This window comes from Marmota marmota, unplaced genomic scaffold (assembly GCF_001458135.2).
Source record: "Marmota marmota marmota unplaced genomic scaffold, marMar, whole genome shotgun sequence".
Taxonomy (NCBI): Eukaryota; Metazoa; Chordata; class Mammalia; order Rodentia; family Sciuridae; genus Marmota; species Marmota marmota.
This window is the reverse complement of record NW_026000093.1, coordinates 27336912-27359034: the sequence shown is the minus strand read 5'-3', so window position 1 is coordinate 27359034 and position 22123 is coordinate 27336912. Positions and strand designations below refer to the sequence as shown.

At 32.3% G+C, this 22123-nt stretch overlaps 1 long non-coding RNA gene across 1 annotated transcript in view; it reads right to left on the bottom strand.

Annotated features, from left to right (window-relative positions):
* Positions 1-4922: 4922 nt before the first annotated feature.
* The window catches only part of LOC125610533, a 103757-nt gene continuing 86556 nt past the window's right edge, over positions 4923-22123 (bottom strand). Inside the window, exons 4-6 of the long non-coding RNA XR_007340518.1 lie at positions 8286-8377; positions 7974-8037; positions 4923-6248 (exon numbers count right to left, since the gene is read on the bottom strand). This is a non-coding gene — a long non-coding RNA (uncharacterized LOC125610533). The remainder of the gene's footprint in view (positions 6249-7973; positions 8038-8285; positions 8378-22123) is intronic.

The window sequence follows — 22123 nt, the reverse complement described above, 5'->3', positions numbered from 1 at the left end:
CTAAATTTAATTTTCCACATGTGTTAGAAAATTGAGTAAATTATTCAAACATCCTTTAATGACTATGCACTTGAATGATGGCTTTCCTACCAGTTCTGTTAGGAAAAAAATTCCCAAAGCTTTAAAATTAAAATTACAGTTTTGTTTCAACCCTTGAGATTAAATGAAATGTAATTAGTTTTGTTTGCATTCTTTTTAATTAAAGGTTATAATCATCAGTGCAAAGTTTGAATATTGTATAGATAAATTTATAACAACATATACTTAAAATAAAACTGACTTTTATAAATAATCATGAATACATAAGTAATATAAGATAAAACATGCAGTATGGATTCATTTAATAATGTTCTAACTTTTAAAAATATACTTGCCTAAAAAGGATTCATCTTAAGTGGATCTCATAGTGTTCCATTTACATACTTGAAAATGAAGACCTTAAATCTGAAAATACCATAATAGGATTCTGAATGTGAAACAAAGGGAAATTAGCTCTGATCTTAATTTAATTTGGTAACAAACCAAGGTTTAGAATATTATCTGTACATGAAGAAATAAGTACACATTTGGGAAATAGGCGGAAAATGGACAACCTTAATATTTTGAGACCCAAGACATTTGCATATTTTTCACAAGTGTTTTGAGAATAACAAAGATTTGCACATGTTTTTTATATTAAAAACAATTTCAATTGCCAATAGGAATATTTGTAATTCCCATACCCTCATAGGTAATGTAAAGTTTCTTGGAAGAAGCAGAAATAATCATTCTGTGTTTTACAATAATTACAAAAGCCATAGGATGCAGCTTACTTTCCTGAATGTTTTACTAAAAATAGTTTTTCTAAATTAAGTTCACAAATATTGCAATAACTAAAGTAGAAAATTTGAAGAAATTCAAAGCTGGGTCCTTTTGCTGGTTCTTAAGAAAAATAAAGAAGTTTTATTATTCTTCGTAGTTATCTAGTAGTATATTAAACAATAAAAATAGACTGAATAGAAATTAATATGCTATTGAATCAAGTTAGCTTATAAATAGAGTTTTCAATATAGAGGAACTCTTATACATAAGGCCTGGTGATACGGAAGGTGAAATAATGTTTGTCAAATATTTCCCTAAAATTTGCTTTATGAATTAACTAATGTTTCATTTGTATTATTTTATTATCCTATAGTTTAATTTCATCCCATAATTGAATCAGGGTTCCTTGGGGCAGGTAGCATAATATTTTAAGTTAGCAGACCAAAAGGTAGTTATATGATCATAAAAGCTTTGATAAATGCTCGTAAGACATGATCTATACTAAACAAGTGGTTGTCAGTTTTCTCCAAGAATGTCAAAAAGGTCTGCAAATTCTCTAGTATATTGCTAAAAAACATTTGTCCTAGTAGTTTCAGAAACTCCTAGAAAATATTCACAGAATCAATTCTGATTAGAAATTGTGCTTGTCATTATCTAGGATTCAGAATGACATCACATCCGAGGTTTCTTTGACCCAGGTGGCAGATCACCATCATATGGGCTGGTGGTTTGGGGGTAGCAAATATAAAAGCACAAAACATTCTACTTTGTAAGTACATATTGTTTTGCTTTGAATGTTTCTAAAGTTGTCTCTATGTAAGAAATCATCCAAGGAAAAAAATTGTCAGGACACATGAATCTAGAGAATGGTCTTGTATTTTTAAATACTAACTTGAGATAGAATTTTATCTTCATATAAAATAATGAAATACACTTATAAAATGATAAATGAAATTATGTAGTTATTACTTTATGCCTTAAAGTTCATGTCTCTGGGAGGAATAAGGTGCTTCTGGGGAACAATGTTCAGAAAGCTTAGAATGAAGCATTCATGGAATTGGGTTATGTCTTGAAGTCCCCTTGGAGGGTGTCCCATCTGGATCAGTCTGACTTGGTCCTTCTAATTTAACATAGTTTTAATCCACAGCTATAGTAGTCTGCAGTGTCACTCCTTCTACCAACAAATATATGTGATTTTAACAAATGGTCTCCTTAACATGACCCAGGATAAATACGTTAAGACTACTAGTCTTCAAACCTGACCATTCAAAACTTGAGAAATGCTGGTATAAAAGCATAATGAGTAATAAAGTAATTTAGAGGAAAACATCTTTCCTAAAAATAAGAATACTTTGTCTCTGTTGCATTAACAGGATCATTGTAGTTATCAATTAGTAATATGTACTAAAATACAAAATGAAAACCTAATTTTATACTGACAACACCAATAAACTAAAGTAACACAAGGCTCTATTTCTTATTGTTTAGAACCAATTAAGAGTACTTGGTAAGTTGGTTTCATCGGGGAGGTATAAGTTATGAAAAATAAGCAGAATCATGTAATTATGAATATTCATTCAATATAATCAAATTTCACAGGGCACTGAAATTTTATAAACCAAAATATGAAAAAAATAATTCTTAGAAATAATACCTCCATTTTACTAAGTGCTTATTTTGGCATTTGGTTAAGGATAATTTTATTTATATTTCAACACATACAAAGAAGGTACTGTCAGTTTTATTTTAATGGCAGATAAATTGAGGTTTAGAGACCTTGACAAGATCATCTAATTATATTCATGAAGTTACAGAGCCAACACTCAAATCAAGAATATGATGGTTCCATTCAGGTGGACCATTGATTCTAACGTGGTAGGATATGACCACAGTGAGTATCTCTAGCTTGCTTGCAGTCTGCTTGCAGATTTGTTCTCTAATGGCAGAAGACAGGGTTAAACCTACCAATTCAGCAAATTCCACATCTTTCCCAGAGTTAAATGGTTTTTTTTATAATTTATATATAAAAATATACATATATATATATATATATATACATTTATAATTTTAAATGTACAAAATTTATAATTTTACATGAATATATTATAGTACATTAAAAGGACATTATCAGTCTTGATAGCCATATGAATACAAATTAATATTATACATTGGAAATTTTACTTTTACCTTTAATTGCTTTAGATCAATTAAATACTGTATCATTTATCAATTGAAACTCTTTTAAATGTCTCTATATCATATAAATAACAGTAAATTTTTAGTTTGTGTATTTTAATTTTATATTGTGTAAAATAAATTTGCTATAAGAATTAATACTTTTATTTACTACCAAGCTTTTTATATCAAGAGTATTTTAACTATAATAAAAAACAAATGTTTTAGCAAGAATTGATTTTTAATGTTTCTTTGAAATATGTTTAGTTGTATTTTTTTTCCCACAAAGAAGTAGAAAGGACTTTGAACTGCACAGAATGCTCAATTTTCTCACTTCACAGGGGAATAGAAAAACCAGAGCAGCAAGTAACTTTTCCAACATCACAGAATGGAGCAAGGATTAGAACTCAAAATTCTGTTCAATGCAAGATAAGTTTGCAAGAATGCCCGTATGTCCTTCCTTTCTCATGAAGAGAAGGAACCTATTTCTCCAAATCTTCTATCATTGCTAGTCTTGTGACTGCTTTGGCAAATGTTACATGAACAAATATGATGTAGGTAGATGCTTGAAAAGTGACTGTGCACTGGGACTTCGACTCTTGTTGCCCTTAGGTTGCCACTAAACCTGGAAAAAGTTGCATGCTGCTAAGACACACAAACCCTAGTTGTCCTTATCACCTTTCTCTACAGCTTGCTAAACACTGCATATATGAGTGAGCATTCATTCACCAGTAAATTTTCCATCCACTGCTAGCTGATTGCACAGATAAGAGCCAGCCAAGGCAGAATCAATCAGGTGAACTGGGACAATAGAACAACAGAACCATCATCTAAACAAATAATTATTGTTTAAAGAAGCTATATTTGGAAGTGATATGTTACACAGCAAAAAAAAAAAAAATACTGATGCAAATACATTTAATTTCAATATTTAGTAAATAGGGTTCTCACAGATCATCTTTATCAGATAGGCCTCAAAGGCAGATCTTCCAAGCATACTATTGATAAAATCAAAGACAAATGAGAATCTGTTTCTTAAAAATAAGTTGCAACTACTCTAAATTTTTGAAGACTCTTCATATAGCATGGCTAAGGCAAATCATTCCCAATAAATAGATATCAGGCTTTCCTTTATTAAATATGTGTAATAATAATAAAAATTTGAAAACATCAGGAACCCGAAAGTAAAAGTAAGAAAGAAACTTGGTAGCCTACAGATACCATCTAATAGAATAGAAAAACAAATGATAATGTTGATAACATAAAAAGGTTATCACTGCAAAAAATAATGATAATCATCAAATTCAGAGAACCTTAAAGTATTTAGACATATTGAAATAATTTTTATAATTAACTGTGTATTATCAGAAGCAAAAAGCCAGTTCTACTTAACAAAATTAGCAGACTTAAGTAAATATTTAAACTAGTTTCAAGTCTGGTATTTTACTAAATAAAATAAAATAAAATAAAATGAATGTGACATATCAGTTGCAATATAATAAATGTTACAAGTGTATAAGATATAGCTACAATTAATGCAAAATTGTATAAGCACCAACAGAAAAGTGTAGGGTTCTAATTTCAAGGACATATACTGTTTTGGGGAAAAGATTTCCCAAAAAGTTTAGGTAGGAGGGAGTCTGAATGATCGGAATTTAGCTACCTTGGAATGCTAGGGTAGTTTGGTTTAACAGTAGCTAACCATTCATGGTATTCAGATTCTGAGATACCTAATTGCATGCTCTAAATTCACTACTGTTGGAATAAGAGATGATGAAAGTAATGTTAAAGCACTTTTTCCCCCAGTAATGTACATTTAAATTTCACATTTTAATCTTAGAATCTAAGTAACATTAGAACTAAAATTCAAATTAACAGAGAGATAATTATAAGTATAGCTTCTATTATATAAAGTGACATAATACATCCTGTCTAGAAAATAGCCTTTGCTTTTTATGTACCTCATAAGCAAATGTGACGACTTTGAAATGCTCAGTGTTCAAGGATCTGAATGCTTCTAGCATAGGTAGGGCAGATGCCCCAAGAAATGAAATGTTTACAGATATTTGAAAGAATACCAGGGAAAATCTTGGGAAATGAAAAGTTCTACATAATGAAGATAAGTGGAGAGGAAAACAAGGGAGGAAACAGAGTAAGAATCCATGGAGGAGGAATAATCTTCATGACAGGTGATTTCTGAAAATTTCTCCATCAATTTGAGTGTATCAGCCAATTGCATTAATGTCACCTTCCCTTTCTGGGAAAACAAATTTTAATTTTAAAGCTAATAATATTCAGCTTAACATGTGGGCATTTTAATTGCACTAGCATCATAGATTTGTCAGTTAAGTGCTGCCTGCACAAGCCATCTTCTCTTTGCTCCTAGTGAATTTTAGAGAAAGGTTACTTTCCTTCTTTATCTGTTCAAATTCTTAAAACAGATTCTCTGACTTTCATGGGATTTTGTTTGCTTCATTTACAGTGAAATACTTTGTACCATGAAAGTCAGCATGACTATGGAGGAGGAATTAGTTCTGTTTTCAAAATTATGGAATGAAAGAATGTTTTAGAAGCTCACTTGGTCTTGACCATTAGTCTTGGTAAGTAGGATGCTACATAAGGGGGAACAACAGAACCTAAAAATCAGGCAATTCTGCAAATGCAAAAATGTCTAGACACCTAGGTTTACTTTTGAGACTTGTTTCCTTGGTGTCATTGTCATTGTTAGATACTGGATAACCCAAACCAGTGTTATCATCTCTAATTTGGTTGTGTACCTGTTGTTGCCATTATTTAAAAATATTTCAATCATATCAGGAATGGACAGGTGTGTGCATGTTGTATGTCTGTTTGGGATTGTTATGCATAGTACAACTGTATGAGATGTTTTAAGTAAATTTTCAGTATTTTCTATCATTTGAAACCCTGGTTATTTGGGGGGCTAAAATCATAAATTTTCAGATACACAAAAGGAAAATCAGGGGATGAGAAAGAGAAAGAAGATCAGAAAAGAGAGAAAGAAATAAAGAAAAAAGAAAGAAAAGCAGGCCACATAGTTGTAGGTAAGAAGTACAGGGTAAATTGAGAAGTAAATTATGAATGTTTTAATTATTTTGGGCCACAGGAAATAAAATCAGATTTTTAAGAGGACCCAATTTTGCTCCCCTTTGTGCTTTGATCCACTGATTAACATTTGCAACCACTAACTCACTTTCCTGATGGAGGCAACTGTCAGATCGTGAGGCTTCCAGAGCCGGGCGCAGAGTTTCCAGCTGTGGATGAAGACAGATCAAAGCATATGATGGACTCTCTACAACACAGTCTATCTGGAATACTAATAATAGTCTGTACTACTTGTAAAGAATCAAGTCATTTTTCTCCACTCCTTCAAATAATCAGGGTTTCCTTATACATGCTATTAATTGATTCAATATGCTGAAAGAATGCCTGAACTTTTCCCACGCCTTACACTCACTCATATTTTATAATATACATTAGTCTACCTCCAGAGGTTGTTTTAATTCAAATCAGGTGTTTTTTTTTTCATAAAAATGGAATGAGTACAACTTGTTATGTTTAACTTTATATGATATGCATTTTCTTATGTTTTATAATTGTGTGTATATGTGTCATCGCCTACTCTGTTCAATTTTGATGCTACTTAACTTGCTTAGAGTAGAATTTCATGATCCATTTTGATAAATATTGAGATTTTTTTACAATGGAGACTTTATAGACATTGCTTGGTCCTATTAGACCCTTATTAATATTTTAAAACACAGTAGTTTGAAGCTCTCTCTATGACTGATGATGTTCTTCAAGCTTGCCAGACTATGAAAGGATGACATCTTCTGTGTTTTTGTTGGTTTATTGTATGTGGGATAATGGTTATTTGCTTTTAATTCATTCTGAGTCTGCCATTTTCATGTTTATTGTTTATTCTCATTTCTGATAAACTTGGAGATTTTTTTCTTTTTTAACATTAGGGTCTCTACTGTTTGGTTTTCTTAGGAGTGTGGAACACAGAGATGTGTCATAGACATTAGGTGTATTCCAAATGCCTTTGGTATATAAAAAGCTAAAGTGCCAATTTTTCTTGTTCTAGTCAAATAAGTGTTTGTCATACCCCCAAAGCTGTGTGGTTTGGTAGTGAAAGGGATTCAAATACAAAAGATACATAAAAGCAGAATCTTTTCAATCACATAATTTACAATTCATTATTCTTAGATGGATCTAAGAATTGTGAGAACCTCTATGTAATTGTTGTTTGTGTATACATCAAGTAGATAGGATAATCCCCTTGACATATTTTATATATCAACAAATGAAGGAGAGTATCTACCTTGGGTGCAACAGAGTTTATGGTCTTGTCTAAAATCGTTAATTTTTTTTTTTAATCAGGCCCTGACACTGGATTCTGTCCTTGGTTTGCTTAGTTCAGTTTTAATAGGAATCCTATTGAGTCAGTTTAGTAGAAAAACCCTACCCTTGATCACCTTGACCTACCCACAGCAAGAGTGCTGTTGGGCCTTGATGTTTCCCTTTAGCAATTTCCAATCTACCCACCCCTGCCCTCTTGCTCTCTACCATCCTTGTTGCATTCTGAGTTCCAATTTCTCTTCCTTACTGCTAATCTCCATTGCAATAGTCTTTATATTTTTCTCATGGCAGTCGTTCTTACATTTTTTAACAAGGTTAACTTCATTAACAAGTGTTCTGAATAGTACTTCTTATTTTAATGTTGCCCATGACTTAAAAAAATATCTGATTCATCATTGCACTCCTATATCCCTCATGCAGGACCCAAGTGTGCCTGGTGGAAGTCTTTGTCTTTATTCATTCATGATTGAGCAGGGATTCACTAGGGAGGGAGGCTTCTAAGCCTGTGTTCCTAGTCACAGTTCTATGAAGTATGACAGGGACATATTTTGATTCTTATGATTTTGAATATACAGTTAGCAGCTGGGTTAGGGTCCCAGGCTTCTTTTAAATGGTACCTGTGAGGCTGGAAGTTCTTCTTGACTCTTGGTTTTGCGTAGGGTTCATTCCCTGACTCCTGATCTGGAAAATACATTTTTCTGTAAATAACATTGTGAGGCCTCTACTCTCTGCTTGATCCTCTCACCCCATGGAAACTTCTCTATCAACTAACATCCCCTTTCTCAAACTTTATGCCTATAGGGCACAAACTCAGTTGGCTTTTTCTTGGTGGCATGACTTTACTAAGGATAATTTAGAAATTAAATAGTTTCTTGGGAAAACACTGGATTTCCTAAAATTTCTCTCTATGACCACTGCTTCCCCATTACCTTGGCTCCCACTTTCCATGTTTCCTTCAGGTCCATTGGCTCTGTTGTCAAGTACTGTGAACATCTGAGGTTTTGAGGCCTAATGGATTTATCTGAAATGAAAAATGAAATTGAACAATCTTATTTTATCATCAAAAATTAAAATCTTTGAATCTATCCATCATAAATTCCTCTTTTCCATCATTAACTTTCTTAGTTTATACAGTTTAAGTCTAGAGTGCCATCTATTTGCTTTACATTTTATACAGGACATAAATGTGAGTTTATTTTTCTTTTCCTTGGCTTTTCTATAAAATGGATGAGTATAACAGAAAAATAATCAAAGTATTGACACAATAATTTTCTTCAAAATAATAAAATAACAAATTGAGTGGGTGGAAGCTTATTTCATATCAACATTCATTTTATTCTATGACTGCTTAACTTAATTTTGAGAGAATTAAAACTATGGATTCTGAATTATTATCTTTCATTATTTCTCTATTTGCAAAGGCTCAGTGCAAATTTTCTACTTCTGTTATTTAATGGCTGCAAGGAAAACAGAGACTCACCTTGCATGATTCACTTTGGGACATCACAAGAACAAGGTGAGAGAAACAAAATGATCCTTTTGTAGTGAGAGTGTAAGGTAGGAAGCCAAATTCAGCAGGTTCATGGTACAATGAAACATATCAAATTTCTAAGTCACATCTTTTTTCAAACTATTCCAAATTGTATTAGTATGTGTTCAGTATTTTTCTTTTTATCTGCAGAAATTTAAGAATGTTGTACATATATTTCCGGTAGTAGTATAGACACAAAAAACCTGCTGGTGCTTCTTTATTTTTTGGTATCAGGGATTGAACCCAGGGACATTCGACCACAGAGCCACATCCCCAGTCTTATTTCGTATTTTATTTAGAGCCAGGGTCTCACTGAGATGCTTAGCCCCTCACTGTTGCTGAGGCTGGCTTTGAACTCATGATCCTCCTGCCTCAGCTTCCAGAGCTGCTGGGATTACAGGTGTGCACCATCTTGCCCCACAAACAACTACCTCTTTTGATAAGGAACACTATCTTATCATAGTTGGAAAAGCCCTCAACCCAAACTTCCATTTTGAAATCTGAGTTCAATACATGGCTCTGTTAGCATTTTAAAAGTTGATAAAGTAATAAATCTATGATTACTTTAAAGAAAGTCTTATAGTATTAAGGTGGGTAATTCATAAATGAAGAGGCAAAATACATCTGTTAAATTAAAACTTTTGAGATTAAGGGATCTCTGAAATAAAATGGTTTACTGAGTAATTACAGATGCTAGCCAAAATAATAATAATAATAATAATAATAATAATAATAATAATAATAAAAGTCTCTACAACTATAAAAGACTAGAATAGATAGAAAGTGGAAATAGTCTTTATACTGGACTTAGAGCTATAAGTGTTTTTTAAAATTATGGGGAAGAAAAGCATTATTTACATTAACCTACACTGGCATTTTAGAGAGACAGGGTAACAAAAGCATAGTCAACTTAGGGATAGGAAACCTGTTCAGAAGAAGAACTCTCATTGCTTCTATATTGCTTGGAGTTAACAGTCCAGAAAGTTTATGAATAAACAGGGACAGTGTCACTAGTGATGGGCAGTGATGGGATTGCAGCCAAGGTTCTAACATAAACAGTCTTTTTCTTGATTTCCCTTGCAACTGTTAACTGATTAACTTCCTTTATCTCCCCCACCTGCCATTTTCCAGCCCTAGTAACTAATTCAGAATATCTCAGAATTTTTATCATGGTTAATCAAAATCAAATAAAAATGAATATTCTGAGACAAAATTATGTAAATATATATATGTGTATATACATATACACAAACAAACATTAATATGTGTGATAGACTATTAAATGGAGCAGGAAAAATTCACATTTTGGAAAGACTGTTGAAACATTTTTCATTACATCAGACATAATTTATCCCTATTTTGTCTCCTATGAATATAAAAATTATTTAAAGCCACTTGAAGTTATCAAAGGACAAATGAAAATGTTTTTACAAAAAACAGCAAAGTTTTCTTTGCACCATCTTCTATAGCCCAATGTTTCATTAATGCAGAATTATTTTGAATTCACATATTCTAAGATAGTATGTTAACAGAAAAAATATCTGTGGGAGGGCACTGGGGATTGAATTTTGAGGTGCTCTACCATTGTGTCATAACCCCATTCCTTTTTAATTTTGAGATAGGGTCTCACTAAATTTTTCAATCTGGCCTAGAACTTGTGATCCTCCTACCACAGCCTACCAAATAGCTAGGATTATAGCCGTGCATCACCATGTCCAACCAACAGAAGATATTTTTTAAAAAACTGAAAATTGTAAGCCTTTTGAAACAAAGCATTTCATATTTTTATCATTTAACCTCTGAAGTAATTATCTCTTCTGATGAATTCAAGAGAAAGATGATAACAAATGGAATCATTGATAGTGAAAACAGGTGCAGATATGTTTGAAGACCTGTAATACTATCAAACATTCCTACTTACTTTACACTTAACATATGTCTGTAACAGTTCTGTTTTACCATGTGCTAAGCCATTTAATTCTCACCCAAACCGTGTAATGTAGAATGTAATTTTACCCCCATCTGATATCAGAATGAAATTCACAGGGCTAGAGTCAGTAACAAAGCTAGCATATCTTCCAATACAGGCTGGGTGAACATCAAAGGTCTGCTCTCAACCACTAAGCTACAGAGGATAGAAGGGGATATTTTTAGGTTTTAGTACAGCCTTGCTTGAGTTAGCATCTTTTGTTAGTTTCTTAATATTCTCAGAAGACTGATTCAGCAGATTTGCAGATGTTACATTGTAGACTAAACTGATACAATAAAAATGTAACTTTGAATATTCAAATTATAATTAATTATAGTAGACAAACGTATTAAGTTGTAGTTATAAAAGCATATGGAAGTCCTTTGTAGAATTTAATTTGTAAATATTTGCCCAAAACTTTAATATATCTCCATGCTTTCTCTCATATATTTAAAAAAATGCTTCTAAATGAAATAGTTTTATTCAAAAAATTGAAATTTATTTTTAAATTGAACCAAATTGGTAACCATGTGCCTTCAACTGTAGTACCTCCTTTCAAGAATCATCATAGGAAAAGAATATTAAAACAAACAAATCTGCTTGCCCTACTGAATTAGATTTTGTCAATCTGAAATCTGTGAAATCTGTGAATCAGACAGTTCTTCAAAAATGAACTTGACTTAAACTAGCCTCTTACATTTAAGGCCATGAAGGAAAGGATTTGGTGAGTTATTCCTCTTGACATCCTTTTAGCTTATTGTTTATGTATTATTGATTCTTGCTAACAAATATGGTTTCTTGCTAGGTGCAGTGGTGCCTGCCTATAATTCCAGGGACTTGGGAAGCTGAAGCAGGAGGATCACAATTTTATCAAAGCATTTCCTGGCAATTTAACAAGACCATGTTTCAAAATTTAAAAAATTAAGAGAGCTGTGAGTGTAGCTCAGTGAAAGTGTCTTGAGTTCAATTCCCAGTTCTAGGGGATGTATCTATACCTATCTCTTTATCTATCCACATAAATGTCAGATTTATTTACTATATGTATATAATAAAGAAAAGCAGCCTGGACAGAGGTCCACCCCAGCACACCATGCCCATGTGGACAGGCATGCCTGAGCTACAGTTCCCTATTCATCAGAGTGTGGCTCCATACCCCAATATGAAGGTACCTATAGGCTTGATGCTGCTGCAGCCAGCAAAGTGGAACATCACTGCTACTATCTAGGGACAGCAATCAGGACATGGTATAATGTCACCAAAGTCCCTACAAGCCTAGTTGCTCCAGAGGTATCTCTACAAGGGGTGCTAGCTAGCAATCATCCAGTTGCAGAGGTAACAGGGAGCCTTGCATGGGTTTTCTTTTTCTTATTTCTCCTGCTAACAACCAACTTCTTTTTCACTAGTCATATAATCTAATACTTTTATATTCTCACAGCCTACCTTATAAACTTCACAGCCTACCCTCCCACTATTAGAATCTGTAAGTCATTATGCAAACCTATTGACCATATGGTAAAAGATAACCGAACTCATCATTTCTGTTTACAGCAACAAATCTGTAACTGTCAAAATAGAAGTTAATTGATTTATTGCTTACATTGCATGCTACTATACTGATGCCCCCCTTAAAGGTGAGGTATTGGTAACCTGTAGGGACACTATAAGATAATAGGAAAGAAGCTGCAATGCCTCAGATCTATACTGCAAGAGAGGATGACACATAGACATCATGAAAAAACAAGGGAGGAAAGTGCCCCAAACAAAGATAGTACAACAATAAAATCCATGGAGAGCTCAGTAGATGAAATGTCAGAGAAGGGGTTCAGAATGTACATAATTAAAATGATCTGGGAATTAAATAATGACCTAAGTGAGCAAATAAAGGCAAAAATTGATCAGTCTAACGAAAAGAAAAGAGCAAACATAGGAAATCATGGATCACACCAACAAAGAGATAAGAGTAAATAGAGGTAGAAAGAGATTACTTCAAGAAAGAGGTAGAGATTCTGAAAACAAACAAACAAAGAGAAATCCTTGAAATGAAAGAAACAATAAACCAAATTTTATAAATACAGTAGAAAGCATCACCAACAGACTAGATCACTTGGAAGACAGGACCTCAGACAATGAAGACAAAATATACAATCTTGAAAATAAAGTTGACCACACAGTGAGGGTGGTAAGAAATCATGAACAGAATATCCAAGAACTATTGGATAACATCAAAAGACCAAATCTAAGATTTATTGGGTTAGAGGAAGGCTCAGAGATTCAAACCAAAGGAATGCACAATCGCTTCAATGAAACAATATCAGAAAATTTCCTAAGCATGAAGAATAAATTGGAAAATCAAACACAAGAGACTTACAGAACACCAAATGTACAAAATTACAACAGAACTACAACAAGATATATTATAATAAAAATAAGGATAGAATCTTAAAGGCCTCAAGAAAGAGGAATCAGATCATTTATACAGGAAGACCAATTCAGATTTCAGCAGATTTTTCAACCCAGACCTTCAAAGCCATCATGAAACAACATAAACAAGGCTCTGAAAGAAAATTAATGCCAACAAAGAATCTTTTTTAAAAATTTTTAATTAGTTATATATGATAGCAGAATGCAATTCAATTCATATTATACAAATAGAGCACAATTTTTCATGTCTCTGGTTGAAAACAAAGAGGAGTCACACCATTTGTGTTTTTATACATGTACTTAGGGTAACAATGTCCATCTCATTTCACCATCTTATATTCTTGTGGCACAAGAATTAAAACCAGGAAAAGATAAATGGGATAGGTTCAAACTAAAAAGCTTCTTCTCAGCAAAAAAAGCAATCAGTGAGGTGAATAGAGAGCCTACAGAATGGGAACAAATTTTTATCACATGCACATCAGATAGAACACTAATCCCCAGGATATATAAAGAACTTAAAAATCTTAACACCAAAAAAACAAATAACTCATTCAATAAATAGACCAAGAAACTGAACAGACACTTCTCAGAAGAGGATATACAAGCAGTCAACAAATACATGAAAAATGTTCAACATCTCTAGCAATTAGAAAAATGAAAATAAAAATCACCTTAAGATTTCATCTCACTGCAGTAAGAATGGCATCTATTAAGAATACAAACAACAATAATTGTTGGCAAGGATGTGGTGAAAAAGGTACACTCATACATTTGCTGGTGGGACTGCAAATTGGTGGAAAAAATATAGAAAACAGTATGGAGATTTGTTGGAAAACTTGGAATGGGACCACTATTTGACCCAGCTATCCTACTCTTTGGTTTATACTCAAAAGACTTAAATACAGCATACTACAGTGATGTAGCCACAATAATGTTTATAGAAGCACAATTCATAATAGCTAAATTGTGGAACCAAAGTAGATGCCCTTCAGTAGATGAATGGATGAAGAAACTAATACACACACACACACACACACACACACACACACATACACACAAACACTCACACAATGGAATATTACTCAGCATTAAAAGAGAATAAAATAATGGCATCTGCAGGTAAATGGATGGAATTGGACAATATTATGCTAAGTGAAGTATGCCAATCCCAATGTCGAATGTTTTTGTTGATATGAGGATGCTGATCCATAATGGGGATGGGGGGAAGCATGAGAGGAATGGAGGAGCTTTAGATAGGGCAAAGGGGATGGAGGGAAAGGGAGGGAGAATGAGGGTACAAGAGATGGTGGAATGAGATGGACATCATTACCCTAAATACACGTATGAAGACATGAATGATGTGACTCGACTCTGTGTACAACCAGAGAAATGAAAAACTGTGTTCCCTATGTTTAGTATGAATTGAAATGCATTCTGCTGTTGTGTATAACAAATTAGAGCAAATAAATAAGTTTTTTAAAAATTAAAACATTAAAAATAATTAGAAAGATGTGTGCGTGTGTTTTAGAGGCTATTTTATCACTGTAGTTAACATGAGTGATTGTCTCGGCATAAATAAAGAAAAAAATATCTGAATACAAAACTTGGCTTTACCTAAGATATCACTTTTCTCCCAAATAATCCACTGCTGTCAAGGGTACTCAACTAGGCACCCAAAATTATGAATTGGGTTCTCAAAATTCTTTTGTGAATACTTTTCTTTTAAAATAAGAATGGAACTACTCAGGTGGATTAAGGACATCTTCCAAAATGAATCTGGAGAACAAGGTCTAGGAATAAAGAAAGAGAGATCAATAAACTCCAAAAATATGGTAAAGAGATTTATAAAAGGAAGAGTGTGATTGGGAAATATTGTCATTGATTTTGTTCTGAACTGATTTTTCCATGATTGCTAATTATTTTTTTTCTCTTTTAAGCCCATGTACTTTGTAGCAAACTTTAAAAATATATACTTTTTTCTTTTTATCCTGGAAAGTTGCTTAATTAGGTCATTACTAAAACACAAGGGGTGACATAAAATTGAAAAAAAAATAAAATTTATAAATAATAAGCAATTATTATTTATTGCTTATTTATTGCCCACAACTAGAGTTTTAAGATGAAATTTTTAGAAAAAAAATCACAAAAATATTTATTTTATACTTAAGTAAAACAACAAAGTAAACATGTTGGTTGCCATAGAAATATATTTAAGCATGCAGAATCTACCTAGATTTATTCTGCAACATCCCACTGCTTGAGCATGTGAGAGGTCGCCAGCAAGAGCCTCTCAAATCCACTCAGCATTGTTTCCTACAGCTTGTCACATTGTCAAAGCTGTCTTTGATCTGATTGATAGGAATTTCTAACACAGGGATATATATGGAGGTTGACAACTATAACTCATTAATTATTCACTTTTGCTAACTTCTTGTGCCATTGTTTTCTCATGAAATTAAGAATGAAGTGTGTAGCCTGACTGCTCGACAAGCAAAATCTTGAGGAGATTGTATTTCCAGGCTACTACCACCTCTAGATTATTCAGTGTAGATACAGGCTCTGTCATGGCAACTGTAATGCCATAAGAGTGTAGATAGCATGCAATAGGAAGGGGAAAGTTTCCTACTAACATTATTTGATGTCATCTTATTTATTTATTTAAAAAATTATTGTTTACTGTCATTCTGGAGACTCAATGAGTTGGAGTTTATCAGCTATTTATGTGACAGTCATTCCAAGTAACTACTGTGTTCAAAGTTTTAGAAAAGTACTAAGAGACTGTATTAGTGGTTTGGTGGCAATATTCGTCTTCCTCTGGTCAGTATGACTAGATTTTCTTATTTCTGTTTCCCTATATGTCTAGATAGCTTTATTTTTCTTATGTTTAAAACAAGAGGTTCACCACCCTTGAAGAAATAAGTAAAATCAGTACCCAATTTCACTAATAATATCATATCAAAACACATGCACAAAAGTATAAAGTATCCAAATGGCAAATAATGAAATATAAAAACCTCATTACAACATTACCTAAGATGGTGAAAATTTGGAAATAAGTTGTGAGACGAGATGTTAGAATGTACATTGAGGTGGATAATTCAATGAGATGCTTTGTAGCCACTGAAATGACAACTATGCAAAGAAAAAATGAATTATAAAAAGTAGAAATTTTTGTTTTAAATCACAAAAAATCAGTCCATTATACATCCTATATAATCCTGAAGTAAATGTACAGGCCTAAAATATTTGTAATGACAGGAATAGGTGGCTTTGTGTTTTTTGAAAAATTATATTTCATGTAATTTTAGAGATATACTTACAATTTTAAATGCTGTAAATTATAATATGAATAGCTGAGTTAATAATTAATAAGATCTTATCTGAAAATATAGAGAAGAACTTGCTTTTCATATCATCCTTAGCACTAACATGATTCCCAGAATACATCCAGGAGAATCAAGTAAGGAAGTTTGAAGGTTGAAGTTAAAAATTCAGTATCTTATCCAATAGATATCATTAAACACTGTTGCTTTATTTGCAGTTAACATATGCACTGGATAAGTGAGGAAAGTAGTTAAATAAATGAAGTGGTATTATGAAAGTGTGTGCACATTAAAAAAAATCCTTATTAAAGGTATTGCAGGGTTGCTTCATTTTTCCCCATTCACAGTCTTTAAAAAAACGTAAAAGGGAAGAAAAATTTGGAAATAGATTCAAGCCAATTTGACATTCTGTCAAAAATGTCAACTTGAGCATTGCTTCTGCTACTTCCCTTAACATCATCCTCATTGTGTGTGTGTGTTTCCCTCCCAATGCTACTTCCTCTTAAATGACCTACCCACCACACCTAATGTAGCAGTGCTTGCTGTTTTATTCTGTATCTATATTGCTATAGGAATTGTCTATGTACAAAGCAAAATGATTGAGGGTTCCAATTCTCCAAAGTTCTTCATTGTTTTATTTTTTATAAGAACTAACAAAATTCTTATCATGGTCAAAGCCAGCCTCAGCAATTTAGTAAGGCCCTGAACAACTTAACAAGACCTTGTCTCTCAAAATAAAATATATTAAAAAGGCGGGGTGGCTGGGGATGTGGCTCAGTACTTAAGTTTCCCTGGGTTCAATATCCCCAGTACCAAAAAAGAAAAAAAAAGAAAAAACAATTCTCAGCATGGCTTTCATAAGTCAATTTTGCTGCACTCTAACTTCACACAAATTTTCTGGTCTTCTTCTGTTCATATTCTTTCTTGATTTGGGCTTTTGGTAGTTAATTCAGTTGTTTGCTCTTTGCCTAGCTACTAGTAGATACTTACCCCTTCATCTTTGGGAATGCCATCTGTCAATTATTTTTGAAAAGAACTCTGATGTATACCTATATATATTTCATATTTGTGTGTCATTTATTTCATATACATATAAAAATGATTCTAGAAACCTACCACTTATGGGAAAATGTAAGCTAGAGATACCTGAATTACTAGACATTATAGTACTTATTATTACACTGAGCATTACATGACCATGCTCATAATTATTTGATAATATATGCATATCTAATATTATTTGATAATACCTATATAATTTCATTATTTCATGTTTATTGTGAACCAAAAATATTTATTAATACTCTTTAGGTTGTAAGTAAATTAAAAATCAAGACAACTAACTTCAGTTAAAAGCAAATGTGTAGACTGGAAGTTGAGTTGATAAGCCAAAGCTCAGGTTGAATGAATGGAACTCTCATACAGTGTGAATGGACTAAAGCTATCATGATCTCAGGATTCTGACTTCCAAGGACAGATTCAGGGCAAGCTCTCTATGGTAGTAATAGTTCTATTTTACCTATTTTCCAGATACTGCAGGAAGAGGAATGAGTCTAAACATAAGAGTTAGCTCTGTGAAATGATGTGTCCCTTTCTGAGCCGTTACTAAGGTCTAAAGAAGAACACGAACTTATTGAATTAGGTCTAGGTGAAACGATCCACTTGTGAAGCTAGGAGATGAGGGTTGTGAAATCAGCTTTGCCTAACACAAACCAGTTTATGGCTACAGAAAAAATTGCTTTTTTAATATTTGATTTTATAATCTTTATTTATATTCATGAAAATATTAATAAAATACATGATATATAGTATGTGTATATTTATATGTATATACACATATTTGTATGTACGTACCCATATATTTATATGTTAATATGTATATATACACATGCATACCTGTATATGAACATATATACATATATACGCATATATATATGATAGCTTACATTAGTGGAGAGGCCAAATTTTATTGATTTATAACTCTAATAAGTTTGTGCTATGCCTATTCTTCATAGGTCTTAGGAAAAATTATAGACACATAGTATTTGTGCCTTGTACCTTTGGTATTAACAAATTCTATTCTTACTATTATTTAATCATATTTATTGATTGGGAAAGTTAGAAAAGAGTATGCCCATTTCTCAACTTTTTGCCTTTAGCTGGAAGTTTTTTGGTACTATATCAGATCAAACATGTAAATGAGAATAGAAATTTCTTTCAATTCCAAAATTGTTTTTGTTTTATCCCTATTATATTATAGTTTTCTCAATGCAACCAGTTTTATTTTGCTGTCACAAACAGAGTACAAATTATTGCAAAAGGGTTTTTATCAAATAGGAGAGAATATGTTCATATTTTTCCACAGGTCTCCATGTTTCTAGAGTTAAGCCAACCATAAAGAAGCAGCATACTTAATGCAAAGTTCCCTTTAATTATCTGTGGTCATGAAGAACTGTGATAGCAGGGTATAGATAATCTGAAAACCTAAAGTAACCTATAATATAAAGCCTGTCCCACATTCAGTCATTTCTAAGAGTTAATACTGTGTTAGTCAAGCTGATTGACCCAAAGGCCATCATCTTATTTCCCCTGAGGTAGTCTGTAGTGAATGCAAATGAGGGTAAATGGCCATTAAAGCAAGCAGGAGAAAGAGAGAAAGATAATCTCTTCTCTTGATATTTAGTCTCTAAATGATCTGGAAATAGCTGGATATTCATCACATATTTTTGTCACTTTGGAGCCAAAACCTATTTGAAGACACAAATTTAAAGAAATGTTGTTGGTTTATGGTATGGTTTGATTTACTAATCCTCTACTATATTCCAGGGATAACATTAGTATTGGGGTCAAATGGAGAAAAAGAAAACTTTGTCCTCCAGGGATGAAAATCTATCCACTATTGATTTACAAGTAATAATATTGCATAAGGAAATCATAATTTATTTGATTTTATCATGCTTACGTTGTATTTCTGAGTTCATTTTTCCTGGTACCCAAACACTATTTGGTTGCGGTGAAAGAACAATAAATTCTAGTACATTTGTGTCTATGGTTTTCTCATATATTTGGGGAGGGGATAATTGTGTCCCTACTATATCTCTTGAAGTTAGAAGTCTTCCACTGAATGAATGTAAAAATTCAGTGTAAAACTGCTGGCATTTTCTATACAATCTAATGGAGGGAAACCTTTATAACAAACTACTTAAATTTTTACAAATACACGAGCTGAAAAAATAATTTGTTCATTAAATATTTAAAACTATACAAGATGTTATCTTAGCTATTAGCAATGCAGATGGAGGAAATAAACCTATGAAAGGCAAAATAGGTAAAGAAAAAGCAAAGCTCTCTGCACTAGAAAGTGATATAATAGTACACCTGGAGAACAAAAGAAAATCAAGAATAAAACTGAGTATAAAATAAAAACACTGGGTAGGTAAAAGGATGCGGAAGAAAGGACCAAGATGGAAAACAAACATTAATTAGTGAACTTAAAAGTGTAACGAATGGATAAGACAACCGCACTGGTAGGGTAAGCAAGAAAGAATATTTGGAAAACTGCTTTTTGGCTATACTGTGTAAATCTAAAGACAAATTTCTAAAAAAAAAAAAATGGAAAAATAAATACCAGAGTGTTGGAATAGAATTGGAAATATCAATTTGTATTCACAGTTTTGAATATTGATACAAATATACAGAGATGTATATAGGTGTGTGTGTGTGTGTGTGTGTGTGTGTGTGTGAGATGTAAAATATATCCATGCATTTTCTAGTTTTCTAAGGCGTAGATGTAATGATTCTTAGAGGCAAAGTGTATGCCTGGAATTCAAATCTTTATTTCTAAATAATATTTTTCAGTAAAAAGAACCAGAACTCCTTAGAGACATTACTAATTCCACGACTAGGACAGGAAAGATACAAAAGGACCTGGTACATTTTTTCTTGCCAAAAATAAGGAAATGGTAAAAAATTATGGAAGTATGTTGAGAGACATATAAAAGCCTACATGAAGGAATTCCCAATAGCTAACTCTCAGATAATTTCAATAACTAAATAATAATTATAATGGGTTATAATCCACAAAATAAATGAACTACCCACAAGGCTATAACATAATTAAATAATTTAGTAAATTAATAGAAGGGAACTCTATTCTTAGCACTGGTAACTGTAAGAAGACACAAAGAATCCTAGACTGGATACTAGACCAGAAAAGGAATATTAATAAGAAATTAGTGAAATTCAAATATAGTCTTTGGTAAGCTAATAGCACTTAATTCATATTATGTTCCTAGCTCAGACAATTGTTATTCTGATGAAAATGTATAGAAACTATTTGTAAATTTTTTGCTACTTTTAGACAGCAAAAAACAGAAGGTCTATATGGAGAAAATATGTGAAATATATAATTATATTTATTTGAAAGATGGGGTAAAAAATAGCTTTTAACACACCTGTATTATGGCCTAAACCAATGTACAACTAATTACAAAACAAATACCTAAAAAAAGGATAATACATTTATAACCAATGGTCAAGATCCATCTACCTGTAATGTATAATCTTATATTACAAATGAATTTCTAAGATAAGTGATGCTAGTTTTAAGGATTTCTATGAAGTCTAGTAATTGAAATTGGTTTATGTTTGAAATATTAATAAAATATTTTAGAAAGTTTATCTTGAGAATAATTGAAAAGTGGGCCAAAGAAATTTTATAATAATACATACAGTATAATTGGTATATGATTTGAAAAAAAAATTAATAAAACATTAATTTGTGTGGGTTGCTCTTAGACTAACAGGAAGAACAAAGTAAATTTAATTGAGCAAAGATATTCTTTTTTTTAATCTGGATAAAGTTTTCTGTACTTCAAATATTTAATTACACATTGATTTCATAATTATTTTTCAATATTTTTAAATGGAAATTTAAAGATAATTCTTTTCTCTGTGTGAGTTTGCACATATCTTCCCACATTCCTTTTATCAACATATTGTTAATTAATCTGAATCTCTAAAGCTAATTTAGCTCACACCCAAATTCCATTGTACAATTAAGTGTGTAAACTGGATAGACTAATCCAAATTTTAATTAATGAATTCCTCTGAGAAATTATTTGGAACCTACTACTTTTAATGCATGTGGCCATTACTAACATTCATTAAGTTATTTGTTTGTTTATGTATGTATGCATATATGTATGTATGTATTTATTCATTGGTGCTGAATATGAAACCCAGATTCTCATTCATGCTAGGCAAGCACTCTACCACTGAATTGCATCCCGATCCTCAAATTACTTAGAGTAGGGATACTGAATATATCTCTGATAGAAAAAAAAATTAAGTAACAATGAAGTATATCAGAAACTAAACAATATTGCTCACATATGTTCACAAAGTATATAAACTAAAAAATATACAGAGAAAAGGCCCAGTGGCCCGCAGAGGGGCAGAGCTTCCAATCACTCCTGCAAGGTAGGCGGGCCTGCGACCCACCGGCAGAAGAGGAGCAGCGGC